We start from the raw sequence: 6,675 nt of genomic DNA on the forward strand, positions 1-6,675 counted from the left end.
TGAGCATGGGATATTTTTCCACTTGTTTGTGTCATCTTTGATTTCTTTGAGCAGTGTTTTGTAGTTCTCATTGTAAAGGTCTTTCATGTTTCTGGTTGGGAAGATGCCAAGGTATTTCATTTTTTTGTAGCTATTGTGAATGGAATTGTGCTTTTTATTTGGGTTTCTGTTTGTTTATTGTTGGTGTAAAGAAATGTGATTGTCTTTTGCACATTTATTTTATATTCTGAGACTTTGCTAAAGTCCTTTATCAGTGCAAGGAGGTTTTGACAGATTCTCTTGGGTTTTCAAGGTGCACAATCATGTCATCTGCAAAGAGAGATAGATTGACTTCCTCTTTTCCTATTTGAATACCCCTGATTGCCTTCTCTTCTCTGATTGCTCTAGCCAGGACTTTCAATACTATATTGAACAGGAGGGATGAGAGTGGGCATCCTTGTCTTGTTCCAGTTCAGGGGAAATGGCTCCAGTTTTTGTCCATTTAGGAGTATTCTGACTGTGGGTTTCTCGTAGATGGCCTTTACAATTTTGAGGTATGTTTCCCATATGCCTAGCTGTTCAAGGGTTTTTATCAAGAAGGGGTGCTGGATTTTATCAAAAGCCTTTTCTGCATCTAATGATATAATCATGTGGTTTTTGCTTTGACATCTGTTGATGTATTTAATTCCTTTTATGGTTTAATGAATGTTGAACCAGACTTGCATCCCAGGGATGAAGCCCACTTGGTCATGATGGATGATTTTTGAGATGTGTTATTGAATCCAGTTTGCTAGTATCTTGTTGACAATTTTAGCATCTATGTTCATCAAAGATATTGGCCTGTAGTTCTCTTTCTTTGTTGGGTCTTTGCCTGGCTTGAGTATCAATGTGATGTTAACTTCGTAAAATGATTTGGGGAGAGTTCCATCTTTCTCGATCGCCTGGAATACCTTCAGTAGGATTGGTATAAGCACCTCCTTAAATGTCTTGTAGAATTCTGCTGGAAAGTCATCTGGTCTAGGACTTTATTTTGTAGGTAGTTTTCTTATTATGTAGTCAATTTCCTTGATTGTTATTGGTCTATTTAGGGTCTCAATTTCTTCTTGTTTCAACCTAGGCAGGTTGTGTGATGACAGAAAGTCCTCCATTTCCAAAAGCTTTTCAAGTTTGTTTCCATACAAGTGTACATAGTAGTCTCTAAAGATCTTTTGTATTTCTTCAGGATCAGATGTGACTTCATCTTTTGTGTTTCTGATTGTGTTTATTTGGGCTTTTTCTCTCTTTTTCTTGGTCAGTCTAGCTAGGGGATCATCAATATTGTTTATCCTTTTGAAGAACCAGCTTTTTATTTCATTGATTTTTTTTTGTATTATCTTTTTGTCTTCTATGTCCTGGATTTGGGCTTTTATTTTGGTGATCTGGATTCTTCTGCTGAAATTAGGGTTTTTGTGGTCTTGCTTTTGCAGCTTTTTAGGTGTCTTCTTAGGCTGTTAATTTGTGATCTTCCAATTTCTTCATGTGTGATTGTAGGGATATAAATTCCCCTCTTATTGCAGCTTTCATGGTGTCCCAGAGATTTTGGTAAGATGTTTTTTCATTTTCATTTGTTTTCAGGTATCTTTTATTCTCTGTTTTGATTTCATCATGGACCCAGGAGTTGTTTAGCATCATGCTGTTTGGTGTCCATGTCTTTGTGGGTTTTGGGGGGACCTTGTTGGTGTTAATGATTATTTTTATTCCGCTGTGGTCTGAGAAGGTGCATGGTAAAATTTCAGTCCTTTTAAATTTGCTTATGTTTGATTAATGGCCAAGTATGTGGTCGGTCCTTAGAGTACGTCCCATGTGGTGATGAGTGGAATGTGTATTCTGTGGTCTTTGGATGGAGGGTTCTGTAGGTATCAATTAAGTCCATTTGATCAAGAGTCACATTGAGGTTCCGGATCTCATTGCTGATTTTTTGTCTTGATGATCTGTCTAGGGTTGTGAGTGGGGTATTGAAGTCCCCTGCTATGATGGTGTTGAAGTCGATATCTTTTTTTAGTTTACCTAGGAACTGCTTTATGAAAGTTGGTGCTCCTATGTTTGGTGCATATATGTTTAGGATGGATATTTCTTGTTGATGGATTGAACCTTTTTATCATTATGCAGTGGCCTTCTGTGTCTTTTTAAATTTTTGATAGTTTAAAGGATATTTTTTCTGAGATTAAGATCATGACTCTGCCTTTCTTTTATGTTCCATTCGCCTGAAAATTTGTTTCCCATCCTCTTACTTTGAGTCTGTGAGTGTCCTTTCTAGTGAGGTGAGTCTCTTGAAGGCAATAGATTGTTGCCTGGTGATATTTTATCCATTTTGCCATTCTATGTCTTTTCAGTGGTGCATTTAGTCTGTTCACATTCAAACTAATTATTGAAATGTGAGAGTTGATCCCTATCATAATGTTCTTACAGAGTTGTTGTTCTTCCTGTTTGTGTGTTGTCTTTCTTTTGGTTTTAGAGTTGGATCATGTGTGTTTTTAATCTTTTCCCTGTACTCTTGTGAAGAACGTTATTGTTCTTTTTTCCTTTTCTTCTGTGTTCAATACTTTCTTAAGTGTTTCTTGTAGAGGTAGTCTAGTGGCAATGTAGGTTCTTAGGGATTGGATATCTGGGAAAGATTTCAATTCTCCCTCACTGATGAAGCTTAGCTTGGCTGGGTAGGTTATTCTCAGTTGAAATTGTTTATCTTTTAGAACTTTGAAGATAGGGCTCCAAGGTCTCCTAGCCTGGAGGATTTCTGTAGATAAATCTGCTGCTATTCTTTTTTTTTTGAGTTGGAGTCTCACTCTGTCACCCAGACTGGAGTGCAGTGGCCGCTCCCGGCCACCACAGCCTCGACCTGCTGGGCTCCGGTGATCCTTCCGCCTCAGCCTTCCAAGTAGCTGGAATTATAGACATGTGCTACCATGCCCAGATGATTTTTTGATTTATTTTTATTTTAATTAATTAATTTATTTATTTATTTGAGTTGGAGTCTCACTCTGTTGCCCAGACTGGAATGCAGTGGCCACTCCTGGCCACCGCAGCCTCAACCTGCTGGGCTCCGATGATCCTTCCGCCTCAGCCTTCTGAGTAGCTGGAATTACAGGCATGCGCTACCACGTCTGGCTGATTTTTTGATTTATTGTAGAGATGAGGTCTCGCTGCCCAGGCGGGTCTCGAACCCGTGGGCTCAGGCAATTCACTCACCTCAGCCTCCCAAAGGCGTGGAATTACAGGCTGAGCCACCGAGCCCAGCTCAATTTTTTCATTTACCGTAGAGATGAGGTCTCGCTGCCCAGGCAGGTCTCGAACCCGCGGGCTCAGGCAATCCACTCACCTCAGCCTCCCAAAGGCGCAGGATTACAGGCTGAGCCACCGAGCCCGGCATCTGCTGCTATTCTAATTGGTCTTCTGACCAATTAATATGTTGTCTGACCTTTTTCTCTTGCAGCCTTTAAGATTTTTTTCTTTTATACCTATTTTGTTTAGGCAAATTATTATATGTCTGGGAGTTGATCTTCTCATTTGTTGTCTTGCAGGGGTTCTCTGAATCTCTTGTGTTTGAATTTTTTCATCCTTGATGAGATGAGGGAAGTTTTCTTGAATGATTTCATGAAATGTTTGTTCCAGCGTGACCTCTGTTTCTCTCTCTGCCTCAGGAAGGCCAATTACTCTTAGGTTTGGTCTCTTGAAGTGATCTTTCATCTCTAGAAGGGTTTGTTCTGTCTTTTTGAGCTTCTTTTCTATGCTTTTGACAGTTTGGGTTAGTTCTGTGTTTTGGTCTTTGAGCTCTGAGATTCTTTCTTCTGCTTGGCTAATTCTGCTTTCCATGCTTATTAGTTTGTTACTTATTTCCTTCACATTATTCTTTACTGCTGTTATTTCTGACATCAGCTCCTTCCTATTTTCCTCTTGTCTCTGCTCAGTTTTTTTAATTTTCTCTATTAATGTCTTGATGTCTGGGTTTCTTGCATGTGACCAGTCATTCTGGGGGCTCTTCATTGTTTGTGTCCGGAATCTGTTTTCTCAGTGTCTGATCTCCCAGGGGTCTGTGTGAGACCTATATTCTTCTTTTGGTTTTTCCCCCTCCCTACTTTTTCCTTCCCTCCACATCACCATCTTCTTTAATTCTGTTATTCAGGGGTAGAGGGATTGCTTTTACTTCCGTTTGTTCAATCTCCTATTCTTTATGTATGCCCTCTTACATTGTTCAATTCTGGAGTTGCACTGTAGGTTGGGGGTGGTCCTTTTTGCAGTTTTGAGATTTACTTAAGGGGGGAGCTGTGAATCAAAATCTATCTGCAGGTCCTGGTATTCGCCAACAGGTGTATGGATAATCTGAAACCCACTTCCCACTGCCTTGGAATCTGTCCATGCAGTGGGGTTGTAGGTTTACTCCCTGAAATAAAATGTGGTAAGTAGAGGGAAGAGAATGGAGCAGATAATGGAGGGAAGAGGGGGGTGGAGAGAGAGAGAGGAGTAAGGGGGGAAACAGATGAGTGTACCAGCAATTGGAGAGAGAGACCTATACTGAATAGTTTATCTTTTAAATAAATATTCTCTGGCTGTGAACCCTGAAAAAACTGAGAGAAAATAATTAATTTAGTAGTAATGAGCATTTTTACATTTCAGCCAATGCTCTCAAATACCATATTTCACTACAAGGGACTGTGGTTCTTTGGAGAAAAGGCTGGTTATAAGTCTGGGGAAGGAAATGTACAAATGAGCCTAGAAGTTGCTCATGTGAGCAACAATAGGAAATATAAACTAGAAGGGACTGATACATCATCAAGTATAGTGAAATCCATAAGTTCATGTGGACAGAAACTTTCAAAAAGAAAGAAAACACTTTGGTCACTTGTGGAGGATGCAAACTGGTAAATAAAAGGAAAGGATCAAGCATTAATTTTGCCTTTCCTATAATACTATTCCTCAGGGTAACTAAACCCTGACAAGGGGAAGCTTCTCCATGAAATTATTCCAGCCAATAAATAGCAAAGGAATAATAGAATTTCAATATCACAGTCTTATCTTGTCTAAGGAATTAATGGTTTTAGGCAATGATCACCTGCCAACATCATAAAAAGAGAGGTGATTGGACAGTAGGCACCTCCCAGTAGGAAAGCTTGCCACTACTCAAGTAGTCTTTGAGTCCTGCAGATCTTTTGGCGGGGGGGGGGGGGGGGTCTAGCCTCCTATTAGCAGGTTCAGCCATTGTCTCGGGGAAGTGTGTTGTAACTTAGCTCTAGTAATTGGGGTAAGGTCCAGAGGTAAGGTGGGAGAAGATACTGAGGGAAGCCTGTGTTGCTTTTCAAGACAAGGTCTCTATATCATCTTCAAGAAAAGTGGTGGTACTGGACTTCAACAGTGAGGACTACACCACCTCTGCAAGCCCAGAGGGTTCAGAAAAATTTGGGGATCCAAGATCTTCCACTGTACCCACTCAGACATCCCCATTCTATATCTCAGGACCCCATTCTTCCTCAATCAAGGCTTTGATCTTGGCATGACAGGATTGTCTGTGCTGAGAGAACAACCATTTCTGGGCTCTGTTACTCTCTCTTTTCTTTGTCTTTTTCTTTGTTTTCTTTTCTTTCTTTCTTTCTTTTTTTTGGAGACAGGGTCTTGCTCTTTCATCCAGGCTGGAGTACAGTGGCATGATCATAGTTCACTGCAGCCTCAAATGCCTTGGCTCAAGCAATCCTCCTGCCTCAGCCTCCAATGTTCTTCTACTCTTAAGTCCTAAGCTTGTTTCTCAGCTTTCTCTGTCCTCTGTCTCTATCTCAGATGACAGTGTGTATGCCACCATGAAACCTCCAGCTTTTTCACGTCTTTCAATTTCTGACTTAATCACCTCAGCCTTTCTTTATGTTTTTCCAAATCACCAACTATCAACTGTCCCCAGCTACAGAAATCCAATTCCATTATCTGCCATGGTTACTATAAACTGCTTTCACAGATATATAAAAAGATATTGTCCCATAGGACATAATTGCTTACAGTTTCCCCAAAGTTGTTTTCTGATTTGTATCCATAAATTCCTTCAATTTTGAATAAGAACTAAAGCAACTGCTAGTAAAAACTGGGCTGTGACAAATGTAGATCTACAATGAAATATACAAAGCCATGGAGTCTGCCCCACAAGTGTAAGTAAAGTGTAATTGTCCAGACTAGTAGAGAATATTAAAGAAGAGCACCATCACTCTGGATTTTCTATCCAGGAAGGTGGCAGTTTATTTTGGTATAAAGATATAACATGAGACAATTGGGAGAATAAGAATTATAAAACAGAACTTTCATCTAACAATTAAGAGAGAAATTGTAGAAGTCCATAATGTAGGAATACTGACATCAAACTGTAGTCACTTGCATTTGAAAACCTGGTATCCAAAGTTAAGAAGGAGAATTTGGAGAGAATTGGTCAGGCCATCAAATCACCTGGAATATTATAAGCTGATTCACATTTGGTTGAGAGGAAGGATCCATATGCAGAAATTGGACTGAGGCCGCAATGTTCTCACTGGGATAGCAGGCCTGGAGTCGGCTCTTTAAAATCATGAAAACCAACTCAGTTGAGCAACATCAGCCTGACTCCATGTGTCCTAATGGTCTTCACAAAGAAGGGTCCACATCTGAGGGAAGAGGGGTGCAGGAAGAGGGGTGCCTAGGCCAGCGGGC

This window comes from Carlito syrichta, unplaced genomic scaffold, assembly GCF_000164805.1.
Source record: "Carlito syrichta isolate Samal-C Ts95f unplaced genomic scaffold, Tarsius_syrichta-2.0.1 Scaffold307480, whole genome shotgun sequence".
In the NCBI taxonomy this organism is placed as follows: Eukaryota; Metazoa; Chordata; class Mammalia; order Primates; family Tarsiidae; genus Carlito; species Carlito syrichta.